The 21,990-nt window shown below is 41.4% G+C and overlaps 1 protein-coding gene across 5 annotated transcripts in view; it reads left to right on the top strand.

The window, feature by feature from the left end:
* Positions 1-21,990, top strand: part of ZBTB47 (zinc finger and BTB domain containing 47) — a 296,077-nt gene that overhangs the window by 9,398 nt on the left and 264,689 nt on the right. Inside the window, exon 1 of one of the 5 annotated variants that reach the window (XM_085628790.1) lies at positions 8,494-8,632. The exons of 3 other annotated variants lie outside the window; for them this stretch is intronic. The gene's annotated coding sequence lies outside the window, so the exon portion shown is untranslated. Of the gene's footprint in view, positions 1-8,493; positions 8,633-21,990 lie in introns of those variants that run through there. One more of the 5 variants, XM_085628791.1, reaches the window with a different exon arrangement.

The following is a 21,990-nucleotide window of genomic DNA, read 5'->3' on the forward strand; positions in this document are numbered from 1 at the left end:
CCAAGCCTTTAAACCCACCGTGGGCAGACAACACCCACAGGGAATGACTGTGGCTAGGCTTATCTCCCCACTAGCTGGTGATGGGCAATGACAATGTGTGGCCATTGGCTAAACGCAGCAATGCGGCATGAAATACTATTTTCCTTTTAAAAAACTTTTATACTGGATTCGCGGATCCAAAAATAGATGCACAAGTCCCGGCAGAAGCAGGATGGGTTCAGGATTCACAAATCCAGTATGGGATTCCTGAATACTACAATTAATATTTTTTTTAATACATATTTTATTTCCAGGGATCTGTTTAGGTGTAACCATCTGTGAAGAAAGTGGTTTATTATATGGTTATTATATGGTGTGGTTTATTATATGGTGTGGTTGTGGATCAACCAGATTAGATTGAAAAACCTTAGTTCAACCCTGTGTGGCTGTGGCTCTAAGAAGTCAGGCTTTATCAAAGGAACAGGTGTAAAGCATTAAGGAGTACCAAAACAGATGAATTGAGCTCAATAAATATCAACCCCAATTTATAAATAAAGTTCTATTATTGTCTTTAAAATGACACCCAAATAACCAACATCTGCCAGATGGTTCCAGAGATATACATTATTAGCCAAATAATAAATCACTGCTTTTCATTTGAAATGCAAACAAACGTGCAAACTAAAGTGGTTAGCGGTTCACTTCGGAAACTTTGCAAAACGTTTTTAGAGTTGTAAACTACTACTCTGGCCCGCTGTAGGTGACCAAGTCTGGAAAGGAGCAGGTCAAAAGGCCAGTGAGGCATGTTTGGACAGTTACCTCACAGTTAAAGCATCTACAGTCTAGTTCCAGGCTCTATTAGCGAAGTGCCATAGACTTTAATGGAGTGGTCCTGATGCATGAGATGCAAGAAGCTGAAGATACTGAAGGATGCTGATCCAGTAACTGAGGTCTTCCAGGGGCTACTCCCTGGTCAACTGTCACTGTGGGGGAACTTTAGCCACATGGGTCGATGTCCCTCGAAGTCTGGTCAAAGTCCAGCCAAAAAACAGTTGCCGTTGGTCTACTGGTCTCTGGTTACAGTGAAACCGGCGGTTCCCTTTTGCTGGTCATGAGGTCTGTCTTTGGTGACTAAACTGCACTCCTATGAGACTCCTACACCTAGTAGACTCATGTGCGACTTTTGGGGCTCAGGCCATGGTCTCTTGGGCTGCAAGTTGACGGTCTGGCGTGCGTGGCTGCCAAGTCACCAAAGCAGGCTTCTTTAGCTTTTGTGGCCCTGTAGCTGTAGCAGGAAGTCAGCCAACTGATTTAATATAGCCACTACTTTTCGTTGAGCGCTGCAACACAGGCACTGTCCTCTCTTTGCTAGCTCTAGGAACAGCAGGTGCAATCTAGTCTTGGTGTACCCTCTCTTTGCTGGATCCAGGGAACAGCAGGGCAGTCCTTCTCCAGTACACTCCTCAGTACAGACAAGAACCGAGATCTTTGAGTCAGGGATGTAACTTTTATGCCCAGTTTGTGGCCTTGGGGGGGAGGGAGGGGGTTGGGGGATGTGACGACTACTAGCCAGTGGGCACCCAGGTCCTCTAGTGGTAAAGTGTGGCATCTAACTATCCTAGAATGCACTATTCTGCCCGCTCCCAATATGGCAGAACTCTTCTCTTGGTGTGTGGCACTCCTTAACCCACCCCAGAGGTGTGGCTACCTGGGGGCTACACACCCAAGAAAAAACACAGTTTAATAATGCTTCCTTCTCCCAGTCCTCAATGACAACCTGTCTCAAGAACAAAGGAGCAGCCCTCTCGCGTGTGTCCATCATTTGCCCTCGAAAGGCGGCTTCTCCTTTAAAGCTCCCCTTTTGGGCACACACACTGTCCTTCCTGCCAGGGAGAAGTCCCACTTCTCCCAACAACAGGCCATTTGTATTCCTTCCTGAGAGTTTTCACATCTCCCCCCCCCCTTAGAGATCAGAAGGCTTTCTTGTGGCCAGCAACCGTAAACGATCAAAGGAAACTTTGGGCAGCAAAGTGGCTACTTTCTAAAATTGGCAGTTGTGCAAAATGTACATAAATTTAATCTGAACATCAAGTTGGGTTTCATGCAGCGATTCCTTTGATAACTTGAAACATCATATTTAGTAGTCCCATTCAGAAGTTAGCACTGCTAAATTGTCAGCGTGTAACTCTGTACTCGCCAATGGGGCTACTAGCCTTTCCACAGTAAAAACGACAATGCAGGGACTTTAGCTGTCAAAACATATAAAGTTAAAACTACTTGTCTAACTTTTTAATATATAGCACCCTGGGTGCAGGGCTAAGTAGGCCTGCATTAGGGGTCCTTTATACATATTGGCAAGCATTGGCAAAGCCAATAGGTATCGGCTATACAAGAGTTATAGGCTTGGGCAATGTTTTTTAGTCATGTTGTACACCACCGTGGGTGCTGTTCGGTATGGCTAAAAATTAGTGGAGTGAAGTGATGTAGAGCGGAGCAGAGTGGATAAACAAGGAGAGATCGAGGATAATGTAGGGATATGTCCCTATCCCCAGGATAAGTAATACACAAACAATGTGGACAAACCCACTGCAAGAGGACGGCTCACTTGTATATGAGTGCCAAGAAACCCTAAGGTTTGTTAGAAGACCCCTAACCCACCAACTTGGTTGGTGGCATGCTTCATCATTGGGGTCCCAACCGGGTAGTCGAATACCACCCGGTTGTGCTGTGATGCCTGGTTACAGCAGAGCTGGTGTCATGTGATATGTGAAGGAAGTGGTGATAGTTAAAAATATCTCTGGGAATCCTTACTTATTAAACTTTATTTTTAGCGGCCCAGGATAAGGTTAAAATGGGATGGTCGGGCAACTGTGGAGAAAAAATGCTCCTTGTTGTCTCTGAAAATAGGTCTACATGTTTCAGCCCCATAAAAAGTGGGGGGCTTTCGTCAGGACCAAGTGCGTAGGTGTGTAATGTGAGGGGGTGGCAAAAGTACGCCACGTGAACGGTGATTATCAACACACGCGCTAAGGTGTGTTGTTTGGTGAGTGGTGTCTGAATACTCACGGACCCACGAGTAAGAAACACTGGTTACGTGTTGCTAGTAGCTTATAGCCGGACCCGGGAGGAGAGCCCGTCTGTAGTCATACATTCATCAAGACGGAGCACCCGCCGAAGGCACTTATTCTGGTCTCGCTGTGGTCCTGGATGCAGATGCATAGCAGAGTGTCATAAGGTGGAGTGATGTAGAGTGGCATAGAGTGTCGTAGAGTAATGTGGAGTGGCATGCATTGGAGTGGTTTGGAGTGGAGAGGATTAGAATGGAGTAGATTGGAGTGTAGTGTAGTGGATTAGCATGGATTAGAGCGGCTTGAAGTGGAGCGGATTAGAGTGGAGCAAATTAGAGTGGAGCGGATTGGAGTGGATAAGAGTGGAGTGGATTGGAATAGATTACAGTGGATTGGAGTGTATTACATTTGGAGTGGGATGGAGTGGATTAGAGTGAAGTGAATTAGAGTAGAGGGGATTAGAGTGTATTGGAGTGGATTCAAGCAGAGTGGATTATAGTGTATTGAGTGAATTATACTGCTTTGGAGTAGATTGGAGTACAGTAGTTTAGAGTGGATTGGTTTGGAATGGAGTGGATTGAATTGGACTGGATTGGAGTGGATTAGAATGGATCATAGTAGATTGGGGTGGAGTGGTGTGGCGAGAAGGACAAAACAAATGCACACACAAGAAGTCATCCTTGCACAATTGCTGTAAAGTACAAAGCTCCCAGAATGCTGCCCCCAAAAGCACACGCTAAAAAAACTGAATGTGACCTTGTGTAATGTAACTTGTGCTCATGTAAAGTGCTCCAATACCTTTGGATCAAGTTGAGTTTGCGGTCTAAAGAAAATGTCAAAGAAATAGTTCCTCCATTGTAGCACGAGCAGCGCACAGACACTAATTAAGAGGAATCAATTTGTAATTCGCCCATGCGCCATACAAAGAACAGAAGTGACGTGAACTGATGCCTGGGACACGCTGCCAAATTAGAAGTCAGTTAAGAAGAGTGATAATAATGCAGACGAACAGTATGTATTGGGTGGGCTAAAAACCCCTTTCACAGATTTAAAAAATGCAGATACCTTAGGTTGGCAAGCAGTAGCAGTGTATGCGTACTGCCTGCAGGCTCGACCTAAACAGGAAGGCTTGGGCTTTGCCATTACTTTAAATGGCAAAGTTTAGCTATCAGTTGAAACCTGCTGTGCCAGCCAGCAATGGTGGGCTGGGAGTCACACTTTGTTTTTGTTACATTCAAGGTTACACTATAAGTGCTGCAGTCCACAAGAGACTATTTAACTTACAGGCCTAGGTACTCTGCTACCATATATTGGGGACTTATAAGTAAGTTAATGTATTCTAATTGTGGGTGAACCAATCAGACATATAACATTTAACGGTTAGAGAACTAGCACTGAGGTCTGTTTAGCAGACCTTGGTGCACCTTCAGCATCAGTCCAAACATTTGGGGTTGATCATGCAAAAATAGGCATTTCCCTACATTGCTCAACTTCCTATTGCCCTTTTAAAATTAATTGTTCCCAACACAGTGCTCGGTGCATCATGGGTAATGACGGCTGCAACAGGAATATTTTTGTGATGAGCATGCCTAACATAAGGCTGCAAATTGGTAAATGTGTTGCAAGATTCACAAATCCAAAATGCAAGACAGGGGGAAAAGCTCCCTGGTCCAATGGCTTGCCCCTGTTTTCTAGCTGGATTTGCAGATCCCCCACCAGTTCACAAATCCACAGGGGATCTATATATAAATATATGACCCACAGTGGCAGTCACCACTGTGTAGTTATAGTTAGGTTCGAGTTTGCATAGGAAGAGTGTTTTTTGTTTTGCTAAAAACTTTGGCGCTATTTAACGACTGCATGAAATTTCACCCAAAAAGTACATCCAACTCTGCTCTTTCCTGAAATGTTTGGGGGTTATCTATCAAGCAGGACCCTTAAAAAAAGGGGGTGGGGTGGAGGGGTGTGAGGGGTCCCATAATATTAATATCCCATGTTAATTACCATAGGAAACCTCTGTATAGAAAAAAGCAGTTTAAAAGATTTACAGTGGAATTCGTTTTTTTCAGTGAATTTCTGGTATTTTTATTTATCATTTTCAGCTAACACAGACTACATATGGCGTTCAACCCAGGCCCATTCTTAGATGTACCCTATCCAATGCAGTCTGCCCTCTGTGGTCAGGTTGTTTCCTCTGCAACTGTCTCCTTCTTGCCTGTCTTTCATTCTCCGTCTGCTAGTCCCTGCCACCTCCCTCCTGCACTCTGTGGTCAGTTTGCTGCCCCAGCCAATGATCCCTTACTGCCTGCCTCCATTCTCCATGTGCATGCCCCTGCTCCTCCTGTCCTGATGTGCTGCCATTGCCCCTGTGCTTCAACTGCTCCCCGTTGTTTACCCTGTCCCTTCTCCCTGCAATCTGTTCTCTGTGTGAGTGCCCCCACCACTTCTCTCCCTGATCTATTATACTGCCTCTGTCCCTCTGCTGCCACTGTGCTGTTTTGCTGCCCATGCCTCCCATTTTTAGTGTGTGCCTATGCCCCCTCCCTCCCTGGTCCGGTGTGCTGCCATTGCCCTCCATTACTGCATCTGCCCCTCGCCCCGTACTCTGTGTGAATGTACCTCACCCTGTCCATTATGCTGCCCCTGCCCTCCGTTGCTGTCCCTGCCCTGTACTCCGTGCGCATGCCCTTGCCCCCTCCCTTCCATGTCTTTTGTGCTACCACTGCCCATGTGTTTCCACTGCCCTCTGTTCCTGCCCCTGGCCCTCTACTTCCTGCCCTCGTTCTCTGTGTGCATTCTATGGTCTGCTGTACTGGCACTGTCCTTATGCCGCCATGGTCCGCAAGATTAAGTCATCGCACTTGCTGGTTCCGGTTTTTTAAAGACAGTCTATTGTTGTGGTCCTGGCGAAGCTCCCAGGGTGTCCTTGGTGGGAACATCTTTTCCCGGGGTCAGGACGAGGCCATTGTTGCTGGCGGTGGCACATGCGCACTTCACCCAAACCTCGTGAGACGGCAGCAGTCACGTCGTACGTTTCAGTCAGCCATCTTTATGAAGGCCCAAAATGGTCAACTTAAGCAAAACAAACACATAAACGTAATTAAAACATAGAAATGGCTAATAAAATGTTAAACCCTCACTAATTCCCCTATGTGTAAGTAATTACCTAGCATAATAGCAACATTCAAAGCGTTTATACTCACCCTGTGATGCGCAACTTACACTTACATCACAAAGGCAACATATATCATGCAATATTCTAATTTTCTACCATTAGTATGCGTACATATTAGTATACAATTAGTTTAGCCATGCAAAATGCAAATCCCACGTGTAATTCTTTTGTTAATATAATTGGTGAGTTTTCAAACAAATTAATAATATTACTATTAGTTGATTACTCAGATTAATATAAACATGCAGAATGGGGGGTATACAAAATTTTGTACTACCCGCTCCAGCAATCCCCCCTTTGGTGATTATATCACCACACCAACAAAAATGTTGTATCCCTTTTTACGGAATTTCAAAGGGATTTCTTGTTTTGTTCATATTTTAGTTTCCCCTGTTTCTTCTCCTTTTGCTGATTTATACATGCTCTCCTTGATTTCCTCTAATTCTATTTCTTCAAATTCTCTTTCTTGTTTCTTATCTCTTCTCCTTACATTTTCTCTTTTTAACTTTTTCTGATTTTTATCCTTTTTACGGCAAATTCATCCTAATCTATTTAATAATACTATGAAAATCACACATGTTAATAGAAATAATATTTTACCTATAAATGTACTACCTAGTTTTACTACGAAATCTTTAATAGCTGTTAATTTCTTTCAAATCTTTTCCCAAACACCTTCAACCTCCAGTGGTGCAATTTCGTCATGCAATTCTGTAATATTTTGAATAGAAAATTTTCAAATCTTTACTTTCATCAGGAATGTGAGTACAACAATGTTGAACTTTCAGCATTCCACAGACTCCACTTTCTTTTGCAAATAATATATCAAGGGCAAGTCGATTTTGCATTACTATAGCACGCATGGCAACCATTTCAGTATTGACCAATAAGAATCCTCCAGCGGTGCTTGTTGACAAGCGATCCACTACTGTTGAAAGTTTTCTAATTTTGCTTGCATTCAGAGATATTCCCACTGCGGGTATCGATGCTCCAAAAATGTCACCCACAATTTCTGTCCAAGATTCACTCTTACTACGTGCTAAATAACTACCTAAACTATGTACACCATCTTCTCCTCTATCCATATGAAAAATCTTTGGAAAAACCAGGCCTACATAACATGTGCCATACCAATGGTCTGGCAAACGATAATATGCCCTGTTCCCACAAATGAAATATAGTCCAGGGAAAACTGGATTTTTTCCACCTTTAAATCCCCATCCTCCCATAATTCGGTATGTATCATGGCACTCACTATTCCCTACACAATAATTATCATATGCTGTTTGATTTCTTCTAATACACAATTTCCCTTTCTGAGGCCAATCTAAAGCTATAGTTGGACTCGTTTCCCCTTTCAAGTGTTTTTCCATCTCTACATCCCAGACTGTCTTTTCCACTTTTCCTTCTGAAGCCTTTCTTTGCATTTTCAATCTCCTTTCTTCAATCATATCTAAAAATGTCTTTTCCTCTTTCTTTAAACTGCAAGTCAAATTATTTCTAAATATGTATTCTAATGTTAGTTCTTTAGTCTCTAAGAAAAATTCACCTAATACCTTTGCAGGTTTTACCTTGTTTAGTTTGTTAATTGACGGTACTTGTGAAAATATAGTATCTACATCTGAAAAATAATACTCTAATTTACCTGTTTGATAAAATAAACTAGCTATTACACTACATGTTATTCCATAAGTTACTGGAAGGTGATAAATCCCTCCCTCCGGTACAGAGGCAGGTAACTGCATACTCACGTAGCAGTCCCTTACGTCCTTTATCTTTACATATTCCTACAACAATTTTGAAAATACATTATTAGAAAAATCAGTTATAGACCTGTCTTTATGTAAATAATTTTTATCTATTTTAGTCGGAGCTACCTTTTGAATCTTCCCTATATTAGTTATGTTTTCACTATGTCCTTCTAAGGTATCTATAGTAACTTTAAATAAGATCAGTAGAGCAAGTATACTCCATAGAAGCATTAATAATCCGGTACAACAACAACACCTTTTACACCATCTCCTCAAGAATGTACATCTATCTACCTTTGCTACTATCTATGTTTGCCATCTTTGCTAAAATGGACCTTGTCTTTTGACTTAGCCTCTTCTACTTCACAACTAGTTTTTCTAATACAAGGCTCTAAGCACCTACTTGGTTCTACCAGTTTTTGTCTTTTTCAGTATTTTATTGTCTTTCCATCAATAGTTTTCTTGTGTCATTCAGTTTGGCATTTCATCATCTTTCACTTTTCCTTCGTTTTCAGTATACAGAATGTCCTGAACATCCGCTTCTTCTCCAATATCGGACAAGAGAACTCTCAGGATTTCCGATTCTTCGTCTTCCTCAACCACTTCCGGTACAACCACCTCTGGATTTCCTTGGCTATCCGCCTCTTCTTTTACTTCAGGCAAGGCCACATACGTCCATTCTGGTGATTTATACTTCTGGTTAGGTTTTCTTGTTCTTTTGCTTTCTTTAACTACAATTGTTTCTTCTTCTTTTGATTTCTCCTGACTCGTCACTTCATTCACCTGTTCAGCCCTTGGTGAATTTATTCGTGTCAGCCGATATCTCAATCTTTTTATTTTATTTGGACAAACGTCGTCCTTTGCAGCTCTTTTTAATTTACTCCCTTTATCGTTCTTTTCAGTTCTCCAAGCTCTCTTTCTTAGAACTCGACCTTCAGGTATCTCATCTTCGCTTTCTTCTGACTCTGTTTCAACTTGCTTTTTACTCTCAACAGTTTCCTTTTCCACCACTTCTTTTGTTTTCCCTACTTCTGTCCCTCCTTGAATCTCCGTCACGCAATCTTCTTGCTGACTACTTGTCCCTGCTTCTAACTGGATGTTGGAGTTCCCTACACCTCCTCGGGGGTCTTCCGCAATAATCTTTCCCTCTCTCTCTGTATCTGGCACCTGTCCATCTAAAGGCGTTGTTTCAGGTGGCATTTCTCTCAATCTTTCATCTGGCACTTCCTTCTCATGAATCTCTTTTATTGTCTCTTCACTGTCCTTTTCTTTGTTCTTTCTTGTAAGATTGTGCTCTTTGTTCTGTCTCTGAGTCTGAACTGGTATCAGAAATCTGTAACCTTCTCCTCAGGGAATTACTTCTGGGGACAAAAGTTAAACTTGGTTCTGTTTCCCCCCCCTTTCAGGGTTTTCCTTGTCTTTTGGCTCTCCGTCATCTGACTCAGTACTGGATTCTGATTCATTAAAATACTCCTTTTCTGTGCTGTCTACTGGATTTGGAATTCTCAAAGTATGACTTGCATGGATCCAGTTCTTCAATCCAGCACACTTCACAGCTGTTGTTGTGGTCAAGATGACTTGTCTTGGTTTTCCCCACCTGGGAACCAAACAGTTTCTTCTTCTGTGGACTTTTATCCTTACCCAGTTATGGCAGTTAAAGTCATCAGCTTGTTGACTGGTATAAACACGTGGCACATGGCTCGTCCCATGATGATGTCATGTGGACTCAACCCTGTAGTTCTGTCTGGAATTGATCTAATAGCCATGAATACTAGAGGCAAGACATCAGGCCATTTCATACCTGTGGCTAAACACATTTTCCCTAATCTGTTTTTGATAGTACCATTCATTTGTTCCACCACACCAGAAGCCTCTGGTCGGTAGGCACAATGTAGTTTTTGCCGTACATTCAATGCTTCACAAATCAATTTTATGATCTCATTATGAAAATGTCCGCCTCGGTCTGATTCAGTTGTCACTGGGAACCCAAATCTAGGGATAAATTCCCTCAAAAGTAATTTTGCCACTGTCATTGCTCCAGCGCTGAATACCACAAATCCCATCGCTACAGACCAGACCACATTTTATTCACTCATTCACTGGTGGGGCCCATAACATCAATCATTCATTCTACTTTCCGATCAATGGTCCTCGAGAGAGGGGAGTCTTTTCTTTATTTCATGCGCTGGAATTGGGAGGAAGATTGCACCAATCACCTGATGAGTAACAACAAGTTTACCTATACCTCCCTACCTCACCAGGGTCTCAATACATTATAATCTAACAGTTCCTTCCATTCTATTGGCCATGGATCAGCTAGTTGCTGGGAATAGCAACACTTAACTCTTCTAAACAATATACATTGAAATACTTCAAATAATAACCCGACACAGTTCTTTAAATGCAATAATATGTTTATCTAATTAAAGCATAAGGAAATCATATAGCATTCAATATTTTAGTTTGCATATTTACCTAATCTGGCTAAATGGCGTCCTCTATGTCAAATTCAGATCTTTCGTCTCTATGCCCATAAATCAAAGAATCAGTTAGTAAGTTAATTGGGCATCAAATCAGTCCATCAGAGTCTCTGGTAGGCAGCTGTCCAGCAGTTTCACCGTCCTCTCCGTCAGCATAACGTCGGGCAATCTGGTAAAGTGTAAGGGAAGGTGCGGAATCTCTAATGTCCTACTCTCTCTAGTCTACTTTTATAATAAAATTTTATCAGCAAATGTTTCAATACATGTTTTAGAACAATTATGATTGGTTGAACCAGGATCATTCTTCCTGATTCCCATACATTAAATGTTGCATTAGATGCAGCTTCTCAATTTCTGAATAAATTAGCAACGGTTTCTAGTCCATTCAGGGCATGTTGATTCCCATGCGGGGTTGTGTCCTTAGTGTCATCAATTATAACAGTTCATAGTTTAAGAAAGTCCTTTGTTTGATGCTTGGCACTCCTCCCAGGATGTCCTTCACGAGTACAGTCTGCCTGGGGTCAGGACGAGGTTATTGTTGCTCATCTTTTAGCGCAGGTGCACTTCTCTCAGTGACTTCTGTGTCTTGTCGGGGCGTTAAAATAGGGATGGCAGCCATTTTGTGGCCACTCCAGAAAGGTCAACTTCAGCAAAGAGACATAAAACGTAATTAATACATGGAAATGACTATCAAAATGTTATTCCCTCACTAACCCCTCTGTGTGTGTATTTATCTAGCAAAAGCAACACGCATTGCAGTTTATACTCACAATTTAAAGCACGATTCACAAATCACATCACAAAAGCAACATAGGTCATGCAAATTCTAAATATCTGACATTAGTATGCGTACAAAATTAGTTTACGTATCAATCAAGCCATGCAAATGCGATTCCCACGTGTATTTTATATTTAGTAATGTTGATTAATCAAACCCACAGCAAACCATTAACACTATTAATGTTAATCAATTGTTCATGTTAATTCAAAATGATAATATGGAGGAGGTATACGATTCTTAGGGAAAACCTCGCTCCAGCAATCCCCCTTTGGTGATTTTATCACCACAAAACACCCAAATTTAGTACCCTTTTACGGAAATTTGAAATGACTTCTTACTCAAGGCTCAAAATTCAGTCTCTTCATATTCATCTCTTTTTGCTTTCTTGTACATACTGTCTTTCCACTCATCTAAGGCTATCTCTTCAAAATCCTTTTCTGGATCTTTTTCTCTTAAGTTTATCTCTTTTTATTTTATTATTTGTTTTCTTTTTTTCTGCAACACATACACCCTAATCTTATCACTAATACTGCAGCTATCACACATGTTAATGGAAACAGAATTTTACCTACAACAGTACTACCTATTTTAACTAAGACATTTTTGATAGCAGCTATTTTCTTTCCCATTCTTGTCCATACATCTTCAACCTCCAGTGGTACAAGTTCATCGTGCAATTCAGTAATATTTTTAATGTAAACTTTTAGATCTTTACTTTCATCTGGAATGTAAGTGCAACAATGTTGAACTTTCAGCATTCCACAGACTCCACCCTCTTTTGCCAAAAGAATGTCAAGGGCAAGTCGATTTTGCATCACCATAGCACGCATGGCAACCATTTCAGTATTAACCAATAAGAATCCATGAGCAGTGCTTGTTGACAAGCGATCCACTACTGTAGATAATCTTCTAATTTTATTTGCATTCAGAGTTATTCCCACTGCCGGTATCAATGCACAAAAGATGTCACCCACAATTTCTGCCCAAGATTCTCTCTTTCTACGCACTAAATGACTATTTAAACTATTTACACCTTCTTCTCTGTCCATGTGAAAGATTTTTGGAAATACCAGGCCTACATAACATGTGCCATACCAATGGTCTGGCAAACGATAATATGCCCTGTTCCCACAGATAAAATATATTCCAGGAAATACTGGATCTCTTCCACCTTTGCATCCCCATCCACCCATGATTCGGTATGTATCATGGCACTCACTATTACCTACAAACAAGTTATCATATGCAGTTTGATTTTCCTTCTTATACAAAGTTTTCCTTTCTGAGGCCTATCTAATGCTATCGTTGGTGTTGACTCTCCTTTTGTCAAGTGTTTCTCCATTTCTATGTCCCAAGCTGTTTTCTCAACCTTTCCTTCTGATGCCTTTTTGCGCATCTTATGCCTTCTTTCCTCAACCATATTCAAGAATGTCTTTTCTTCTTTCTGCAAACTGCATGTAAATTATATTTAAACACAGCTTCTAATGTTAGTTCACTAGTCTCTAGGAGAAATTCACCTAAAACCTTTGCAGGTCTTACATTATTCAACTTATTATTAGCAGGCACTAATGCAAAAATGTTATCTACATCTGAAAAATAATACTCTAATTTCCCAATCTCATAAAACAAACTAGCTATTACACTACACGTTATTCCATAAGTAGCTGGAAGGGGATGATAAGTCACTCCCTCTGCCACAGAAGCAGGTAACTGCATGCAGACGTAGCAGTCCCTTACGTCCATAGTCTTTACATATTCATACAATCATTTTGAAAATACATTATTAGAGAAATCGTTAATAGACCTATCTTTATGCAAATGAATGTTTGTTTCTACAGTCGGTACTACCTTTGTGATTTTACCTATGTTAGTTTTGTTTTGACCATTCCCTTCTATTGTATCTATTGTGACTTTAAATGATATTACAAGAGCTAGGATGCTCCATAAAAGCATTAATAATCCTGTACAACAGCAACATGTTTTACACCATCTTTTCATGAATGTACATCTACTTTTACTACCATCTGTGTTAGCCATTTTTCTAAAATAGACTGTGTCTTTTGACTTAGCCTCTTTTACTTTGTGACCAGTTTCTACCCCAAAGCTTCTAAGCTTCTACTTGGTTCTACTAGTTTTCTGCTTCTTCTCTTTTATTTTCGTTCTCCACATCAACAGCTTCTTTGATTAATCAGTTTGGCATCTCATCGTCCTTTGCCTCCTTCACCCAATCAGGATGCAGAATTTCCTGAATCTCCGTTTCTTCTTCTCCAATGTCGGACAAGAGAACTCTCAGGATTTCTGATTCTTCTTCTTCTTTAACCACTTTCAGTAAAGCCTCCTCTGGATTTCCTTGACTATCTGCCTCTCGGGATTCTTCAGGCAGGGCCACATACATCCATTCCGGCGACTTGTACTTCTGGTTAGGTTTTCTTGTTCTTCCAGACTCTTTTGTTATAACTGTTTCTTTCTCTTTTGATTTTTCTTGACTTGTGACTTCATTCACCTGTTCAGCTCTTGGTGATTTCACTCGAGTCAGTCGATATCTTAGTCTTTTTACTTTGTTCGGCCAGACTTCTGGTTTTACAGTTTTTCTCAATTTACTTTCTTTGACATTCTTTTCTTCTCTCCAAGCTCTCTTTCTCAGAACTCGACCTTCAAGAATTTTGTTCCCACTCTCTTCTGATTCTGTCCCAACTTGCTTTTCCTTTTCACCAGTTTCTTTATCCACCACTTGTTCTGGTTTCCGTACTTCTTTCCCTCCTTGAATCTCCGGCACGCAATCTTCCTGCTGACTACTTGTCCCTTCACCTAACTGGATGTTGCAGTTCCCTACACCTCCTAGGGGGTCTTCCGCAATCTGTCCCTCTCTCTCTGTAACTGCCCCTTCTTCATTCAAATCGATTAGTTCAGGTGGAATTTCTTTCAAATTTTCATCTGGGATTTGTTCCTTTTGACTTTCTTTTATTGCTTCTTCTTTGTCTTTTCCTTCTTTCTTTTTAGGTTCTTTTCTGGGACCTTTCTTTCTCTGCTCGTCTTCAGAATCTGAGCTGTCAGAAATCTGCAATCTTCTTCTCAGAGAGACACTTCTGGGGACCAGAATCTGCTTTGGTTCGTTTTCCCCCCTTTCAGGATCTTCACGTGTTTTTGGTTCCTTGTGATCTGATTCAGTACTTGACTCTGATTCATCAAAGTACTCTTTCTCCTTGCAATCCACTGGATTTGGTATTCTCAAGGTATGGCTGGCATGGATCCAGTTTTTCAGTCCAGCACACTTTACAGCTGTCGTCGTGGTCAGAATGACTTGTCTTGGTTTTCCCCACCTGGGAACCAGACAGTTTCTTCTTCTGTGGACCTTTATCCTCACCCAATCTCCTGGGCTTAGATCATGGGCTTGCTTCTTTTCAAGGGTGGTGGCATCCGCTCCAACCTGATGAAACACAGAATGAACTGCGTCAGCCAGGCCTTTACAGTACTCCAACACCATGTCATCAGAAATTGTCATCAGCTTGTTGACTGGTATATAAGCATGCCTCATCGCACGTCCCTTGATTATTTCATGAGGACTTAGCCCTGTAGTTCTATCTGGGGTTGCACGTATGGTCATCAACACTAGAGGCAAGACATCAGGCCATTTCATTCCTGTGGCTAAACACATTTTCCCAATTCTGTTTTTGATTGTACCATTCATTTGCTCAACCACACCAGAAGCCTCTGGTCGGTAGGCACAGTGCAGTTTCTGTTGTACATTTAGTGCTTTACTGACCAATTTTACAATCTCATTATAGAAGTGCCCTCCTCTGTCTGATTCAAGGGTCACTGGGAACCCAAACCTAGGGATGAATTCTCTCAAAAGCAGCTTTGCTACGGTCAATCCATCATTTCTCCTCGTCGGGTATGCTTCTACCCACCTGGAAAATAGGCAGACTATGACCAGAACGTACCTCAATCTGTTATATGTTGGCATCTCAATAAAATCTATTTGCATTCTTGTAAAAGGCCCTCCTTCTCGGCCTATAGTTCCTAGGCTCACCACTGTCTTTCTCCCAGGATTGTACTGCTGACGAATTAAACATCTCTGACATAGGCTCTCTGATATGATTCTGAATTTTGGGTTGTACCAGGTCTGCTTAAACAACCTGATCATAGCATCTCTCCCTATGTGTCCCTGGCCATGATACATCCGTGCCATGGTAGACAACATGCTATCAGGCATGACTGGTCTTCCATCTCGAAAGACCCACACCTGATCCTTTTCCCTTGCTGCACATCCTGCTTTTACCCACTGCCTCATTTCCTCATCTCCTGCTTCCTCCTGCAATTGTCTCACTTCTTCCCATGTCCCTACAACGTTAGTAAACATTAAGGAATAGGAAGTCATTTCTTTCTCCTTTGCCCGATTGACTGAATAATGATTTCTGGCACAGTACTGTGCCATGTCATTGGCATAACGATTGCCAACAGTAACATAATCCTCCCCTTGGTTATGGGCAGCATATTTCACCACAGCCAATTGTTTAGGCAGCTGTATCGCCTCAATCAACTTTCCAACCACTTTAGCATTCTTTATAGGAGTTCCACTTGAGGTCAGGAAACCTCTTTGCAGCCATAACTGGCCAAAATCGTGGACAACTCCGAAGCCATACTGGCTGTCAGTTATCACAGTCACTCTCACACCTTTACCAATTTTGCATGCTCGAGTCAGAGCCACTAACTCTGCTACTTGGGCAGATTTTACTCCTTTCAAATAGGATGCTTCCATTACTGTGGAAACCGTGCACACTGCATATGCTGCAGTCAACACTCCTTCTTCTGTTCTCAAACATGACCCATCAACAAACATTACATATTCATTCTCTGCCAAAGGTACTTCTTTTATGTCTGGTCGTGGTTTCGTACAATACTCAAGCACATCCAAACAATCATGATCTGCTTCATCTCTCACTTCCACATTCTCACCATCAGGTAACAACGTTGCTGGATTCACATTCACACATCTTGCAAGGCTCACATTCGTTGCACCTAATATGACTTTCTCATACTTAGTCAGCCGACTATGTGTCATATACTGTGTACGACTCCTTGTTAAAAGAATCGCCACATCATGAGGTACAAACACTTTCAAAGGATATCCCATCACGATTCCTTCACTCTGCTCCAAACTTCGACATGTTGCAGCCACTGCTTTCAGACATCCAGGTAAGCCTACAGCTATTGGGTCAAGCATCGATGAGTAATATGCAATCGGTCTCCTCAATCTTCCATGCTTCTGGATTAACACAGAAAGTACACATCCATTTCTTTCACTGCAATATAACTCAAATTCTTTTTCATAATCAGGCATACCCAATGCTGGGGCTTCACACAATCCATCTTTCAATTGTTTGAATGCTGCCAATTCTTCTTTGTTTAATTCAAGGGGATCTTTTACCGTGAACTCTAACTTTTACGATTCGATTAGTAACAACACTAAAACATCTCCATTTTCTGCTTCGCTAACCAAAGAACAGCAAAAGACCTTTCTCACAAGAATTCCGTCTGTCCCGGGAGCAGCGCTTACCTCCACCCTACTCAGGAATCGTTACTTCCGTTGATAAAGTAGCACATCCCTCTACTTCACCCTTCTAGCAAGCATTAGCTAATTGTTTCTCTGGTATTTTGAAATAACCTAGAGTTTCGCAATCGACCCGAATGCCTTTACATTCACACTCGTTCATACAAGAAAATGTAGTACATACGCACAGAATCATGTCTTTCCCGAGAACAGCGAACAGTCTGTCCTACTACAGAATTATGACACTCGTTAACAAAGCAGCGCTTCCCTCTACTTTGTTCTTCTAACAAGCTCAGAGAACACCTGCTACCTTTTCAGTGATAAGCGTTATCGGTATGCCAATTGGTTTCCTGGTACTTAAGGACCAAAATTTCACAGGTAACCTTCGCTATCATACACACTTCTCTCACACAGAAAATGTCTCTAATGGCAACACACGGCGATGCTGCCGAATCGAACCCAGACAATGCGCCGTGCAACTTCACTTGTCACACGTTTCCCCTGTGTACCTACAGGGCTACAACAATCCCGTCTTTCCCGAGAGCAGCATCTACCTCTGCTCTACTACGGAACTGTTACAACTTCCGACTTCCTACATCCCAGAAGCCGTGCAAACAACATATAACTCGACGCGACTCAACATAGAGTGTTAGTACATAAACCAATACCAATAAATAATTAATAAGCTATTTACAAGCAATCGTCGCTAAACCCAAAACAATAGCTAACCATCATTCTGCTACCAAGAAAACTGCTCCAGCGCTGAATACCGCAAATCCCCTCGCTACAGACCAGACCACATTTCATTCACTCATTCACTGGTGGGGCCCATAACACCAATCATTCATTCTACTTTCAGATCAATGGTCCTCGAGAGAGGGGAGTCTTTTCTTTATTTCATGCGCTGGAATTGGGAGGAAGATTGCACCAATCACCTGATGAGTAACAACAAGTTTACCTATACCTCCCTACCTCACCAGGGTCTCAATACATTATAACCCAACAGTTCCTCCCATACTATTGGCCATGGATCAGCTAGTTGCTGGGAATAGCAACACTTAACTCTTCTAAACAATATACATTGAAATACTTCAAATAATAACCCGACACAGTTCTTTAAATGCAATAATATGGTTATCTAATTAAAGCATAAGGAAATCATATAGCATTCAATATTTCTTTTCGCATATTTACATAATCTGGCTAAATGGCGTCTTCTATGTCAAATTCAGATCTTTCGTCTCTATGCCCATAAATCAAAGAATCAGTTCGTAAGTTAATTGGGCATCAAATCAGTCCATCAGAGTCTCTGGTAGGCAGCTGTCCAGCAGTGTCACCGTCCTCTCCGTCAGCATAACGTCGGGCAATCTGGTAAAGTGTAAGGGAAGGTGCGGAATCTCTAATGTCCTACTCTCTCTAGTCTACTTTTATAATAAAATGTTATCAGCAAATGTTTCAATACGTGTTTTAGAACAATTATGATTGGTTGAACCAGGATCATTCTTCCTGATTCCCATACATTAAATGTTGCATTAGATGCAGCTTCTCAATTTCTGAATAAATTAGCAACAGTTTCTAGTCCATTCAGGGCATGTTGATTCCCATGCGGGGTTGTGTCCTTAGTGTCATCAATTATAACAGTTCATAGTTTAAGAAAGTCCTTTGTTTGATGCTTGGCACTCCTCCCAGGATGTCCTTCACGGGTACAGTCTGCCTGGGGTCAGGACGAGGTTATTGTTGCTCATCTTTTAGCGCAGGCGCACTTCACTCAGTGACTTCTGTGTCTTGTCGGGGCGTCAAAATAGGGATGGCAGCCATTTTGTGGCCACTCCAGAAAGGTCAACTTAAGCAAAGAGACATAAAACGTAATTAATACATGGAAATGACTATCAAAATGTTATTCCCTCACTAACCCCTCTATGTGTGTGTATTTATCTAGCAAAAGCAACATGCATTGCAGTTTATACTCACAATTTAAAGCACGATTCACAAATCACATCACAAAAGCAACATAGATCATGCAAATTCTAAATATCTGACATTAGTATGCGTACAAAATTAGTTTACGTATCAATCAAGCCATGCAAATGCGATTCCCACGTGTATTTTATATTTAGTAATGTTGATTAATCAAACCCACAGCAAACCATTAACACTATTAATGTTAATCAATTAGTCATGTTAATTCAAAATGATAATATGGAGGAGGTATACGATTCTTAGGGAAAACCTCGCTCCAGCATCATCCCATCATTTCTTCTTGTAGGGAATGCCTCTACCCATCTGGAAAATAGACAGACCATAACCAAAACATACCTCAACCTGTTACAGGGAGGCATTTCAATGAAATCCACTTGCATTCTGGTAAAAGGCCCTCCTTCTCGACCTATTATTCCTAGACTCACTACTGTCTTTCTTCCTGGATTGTATTGCTGACATATTAGACATCTCTGACAAAGACTTTCTGCTACAAGTCTGAACTTTGCATTATACCAGGTTTGCTTAAAGGACCCGATCATAGCGTCTCTCCCTATGTGTCCCTGTCCATGATACATCCGTGCCATGGCAGACATCATGCTATCAGGCATGACTGGTCTTCCATCTCGATAGACCCACACATGATCTTTCTCTCATGGTGCACATCCTGCTTTTACCCACTGTTTTATTTCCTCCCCTCCTGCTTCTTCCTGCAATTATCTTACTTTTTCCCATGTTCCCACAGTGTTAGTAAACATCAAAAAGCAAGAAATCACTTCCTTTTCCTTAGCCCGATTGATTGAATTCTGATTTTGTGCACAGTATTGCGCCATGTCATTTGCAAATTTGTTTCCAGTGGCGATATAATCACCACTGCGACTATGGGCAGCACATTTTACAACAGCCAGTTGCCTAGGCAGCTGTATCGCCTCAAGCAACTTTCCAACCACTTCAGCATTCTTAATGGGAGTTCCACTTGAGGTTAAGAAACCTCTCTGCAGCCATATCTGGCCGAATTCGTGGACAACTCCGTAGCCATACTGGCTATCAGTTATCACAGTCACTCTCACACTTTTCCCAATCTTACATGCTCTCGTCAAAGCAACAAGTTCAGCTACTTGGGCTGATTTTACTCCTTTCAAATAGGATGCTTCCATTACTGCTGCAACTGTACATACCGCATATGCTGCACTCAACACTCCATCATCTGTCCTCAAACAAGATCCATCGACAAACGTAACAAAATCACTTTCTGGTAAGGGTTCATCTTTTATGTCAGGTCGTGGTTTTGTACAAAAATCAAGTACATCCAGACAGTCATGATCTGCTTCATCTCTTACTTCCACATTCTCTGCATCAGGCAACAATGTTGAAGGATTCACATTCAAGCATCTTACAAGACTTACGTTTGTTGCACCTAATATGACCTTTTCACACTTAGTCAGCCGACTATGTGTCATATACTGAGTACGACTCCTTGTTAAAAGGATCGCCACATCATGAGGTACAAACACTTTCACAGGATATCCCATCACAATTCCCTCACTCTGTTCCAAACTCCGACATGTAGCAGCTACTGCTTTCAAACACCCAGGTAGGGCTACTGCTACTGGGTCCAACATTGATGAAAAATATGCAATTGGTCTCCTCAGTTTTCCATGCTTCTGTACTAGAACAGAGAGTGCACATCCATTTCTCTCACTGGAATACAACTCAAATTCTTTTTCATAATCAGGCATACCCAATGCAGGTGCTTCACACAACCCATCTCTCAATCTTTTGAATGCTGCCAATTCCTCTTTGTTCAAATCAATGGGATCTTTCACATCACTTCTTGTCAGTCGTACCAAAGGTTTTGCGATCAACGAAAAATTGCTAATCCATTGACGACAATATCCAACCATTCCCAGAAACATTCTCACTTCTCTTTGGGTCATAGGTGGACTCATTCTCTTTATGATCCTGATTCTGTCTATGGTTATCCTTCTCAGTCCTTTTACAATGTTCAGTCCTTTTTCAATGTTATGTCCTAAATATTGTACTCCCTTCTTACAAAATTGTAATTTCGATGGTGACACTTTTAGTCCTCCATCTGCCAAATGATTCAGCAAGGCTATCGTGTCTACCTCACAAGCTTCACGAGTTTTCGATGCCACAAGTAGGTCATCGATGTATTGAACTAGTACAGATTTTTTGGGCATTTCTAGACTTTCCAAAGACTTCTTCAATAGCTGATTAAATATTGAGGGGCTTTCTGTATACCCCTGTGGGATTCGGCACCAAGCCAAAATATGCTCACCGAAACTAAATGCAAAAAGTTGCTGACTGTCATGGTGCAAGGGGATGGAAAAGAAAGCATGGCATAGATCAATCACTGTACACCATTCTGCGTCATGGGGAATCTGATATAAAATCACAGATGGATTCGGTACAATGGGACAGCATGGTACAACAATTTTGTTTATCTTTCTCAGATCTTGTACTATACTGAACTTTCCACTAGGCTTTTTCAGTCCCATTATTGGTGAATTACATGGACTACTCATTATTTCTCTCAAAATACCTTGTTTTATTATTTTTTCAATTACAGGAGTAACTCCTTCGATTATTTCAGATGTCAATTTATATTGAGGGACGTTTGGATAACTTACTCCTTCTTTTACTGTTATTTTTACTGGCTCTACATTTCTCATTAATCCTACGTCTTCTCCGGTGAAATCTCAAACTTCTGCTTTAACAGATTGTTTTAATTCTTTAGGTAATTCGTCAGGGTTAAATACAGCATAGGTTCCAGTAACCTCCTTCTCCCTGTTTGCCATTGTCATTTTATACAGCACATCATCATCTGGTGTTTCAAGTGCTATTCCATCTGGGGTACAAAATATAGTGCAGTCATCTTGCACAACAAATCTCTACCTAACAAGTTCACAGGACTGGTGTCGCACACGACAAAACGGTGCATTTCAGAAAATTTCCCTATGCTATCTTTCACTGGTTCTGTAAGGTAAGTCTTAATCTGTCTGTTGGATACACCAACTACTTGGATCGTTTCATCCGACAGCGGAAGATTCTTTACATCAGCTGATCTAACAGTTGATCGAGTAGCACCAGTATCAACTAGGAAAGTAATATTTTCATTATTAACTTTTCCATCTACAAATGGGCCTGTCTGGTCTACTTCTAGAGTTGCGCCAAGTACGCACTCTTCTTCCTCCCTTCGGCACCATC

This window comes from Triturus cristatus, chromosome 10 (assembly GCF_964204655.1).
Source record: "Triturus cristatus chromosome 10, aTriCri1.1, whole genome shotgun sequence".
In the NCBI taxonomy this organism is placed as follows: domain Eukaryota; kingdom Metazoa; phylum Chordata; class Amphibia; order Caudata; family Salamandridae; genus Triturus; species Triturus cristatus.